Source organism: Apis dorsata, unplaced genomic scaffold (genome assembly GCF_000469605.1).
Source record: "Apis dorsata unplaced genomic scaffold, Apis dorsata 1.3 scaffold_383, whole genome shotgun sequence".
Taxonomy (NCBI): domain Eukaryota; kingdom Metazoa; phylum Arthropoda; class Insecta; order Hymenoptera; family Apidae; genus Apis; species Apis dorsata.
In genome coordinates this window covers 31,040-33,144 of record NW_006263645.1, presented here as the reverse complement: position 1 = coordinate 33,144, position 2,105 = coordinate 31,040, and positions in this window count along the sequence as shown.

Here is a 2,105-nt window from a genome sequence, read left to right as displayed (position 1 = left end):
ATATATATATATATATATGTGGACGAGAACTGTTTAGCAAAAAAGCGTCGTTACAGTTAACGGTTTCATCAATCGATTAACGGGTCTCACCGTTTCACGGTTGGACGAACACGGAAAAACTGATTTTACCTATTTTCGCTCAAATTATCCCTTGTTTCCGTGTTTTTTTTATCTATTCTCCGCTCGACCGTGTCACTTCTACGCTAGTGGAAAATAGCAGTGATATTGCTTATCTGTATTTGTACGCGTAAAGGAGGAACTGGATAATTTTAACGATACGTTTTAATAGGTGATTCTGAGCTATCAAAGGATAGCTTTATACAGGAGAATTTCTAAGAAGAAAATAATTTTAAATAATATGTTTGGTAGATCAAAGGAATCAAAGTAGTATTTTGAGTCGCTCGATTTAAAAAAAAAAAAAATAGATTCTATGCGTGAAAAAATATTTTGCTTTGCAAATGTTTTATTTACAAATCATATACTGGTAATGTTTATTCCTCTTGGAACACTTGTTTTGTTTCCATTCAATAAACAAAAGAGAATCATACAGTGTACAGTGCTCTCAGTAAATCGTGATAAGATAAGATTGTTTCAATTTCGTTTAAAATTTTTTTATTAAAAAAAAGAGCATTTTCTTTTGTTACGAAATGAATAAGTTTTTCGTAAAATTATTTTATACGATGTTTGAAGAGGTTTGAGACATTTATTCTAGTTCTAATTTATAATATTTATATTCTCTACTAGACAAATTTGTATAATTTGATAGATGTTATTTAAATGGATATTCAGTTATTTTATCTTGGAATGCAATTAAAATATTTATTATTTATCTTGATTGTTTTAAAGACCCAGTGCTCTTTTAAATAGATATAAATTGTCAAGATCAAGATTCGTAAGATAAACTGCGGTGTAAATGTGAAGATAAGTCGAGATAAAGTCGGGGAATTGTATAGGAGGGGTGAAAACTTTGCGTAATATATTTTACACGAGTGAAACATTCTGATAGAATTCTGCAATCAAGTGAAATTTTTATCCGGGAAGAATATATTTATATAAGTTAAAAGATTATCTATTATATCTGACGTTCGTGTCGATCTTTTTTACTTATCTCTTCTGTTTCTTTTAATGGTATTTTTTCGATTCGAAATTTTTTAAAAAAATAGATTAAAACATAAAATTATCGCGATGTTTCGACAAATCTTCTCAATTTAGAATTTTCACATTTGTTAAATGAAAAAATAAATAAAAAATAATTACATACATATCGTCTGTGTCTGGCCAAATCATCGATGATAGGAACGATATAAAAATAATCAAAACTTTTAAATCTATTATTAGATTGCATAAAATGGAATCAATTTAAAATAACTAAAAAAATTTATGAACAATATTTATCCTATAAACAAAGCATATTTTTAAATCGTTGAGGAATTTATATTCACACATTGATCTCTCGCCAACGGTCTCGAATCGACAGAGCAGAAATTCATCCCTTAAAAACAAGGCGACAAGAAACTCTTCCGAGTATCTAAAGTAAACTTACACGCGTAAGCTAATTTCGCAAAGACATTTTAAATACAAACGCCTAGCTAAATATACAATGGCTGTTTAAAGGCATTATTGTGGAATTTAGCAAGTAAGTAGATGTTGTATATAGCAGGAGAGGAGACGGGTGTGCAACTTTCCTCATTAACTTGAACTCTCGTTTTTCAAACGCAGCAAAGCGACAGTACCGTTTCCACCACCAACACCATCTCTAAACCTGAATTGCGCAACACACAAGATTTCGCTTCTATTCATACGCACGTGAGAGACTCGTGATTCTCGAAATTCTACGATACAATTGTGGAAACCGTTCATTGTTGGCTGGAACAACGCATTGTTCTCTCCGTCTATCGCCCTCTCTCTTTCTATCTTATCAATTTACATATACGTGCATACACGCGTGATTATGTATTTATAGAGAGGGAACGAAAATTTGGGACAATTTTCAGATCAATTTTTTTTTTTCTCGAGATTTCGAAGTGGATGATTGAAACAAATAAGAAGAATTAAGGGATTAAAGAATAGATTGATTGTAAATGTTTAGTTGGATTGTAACACAA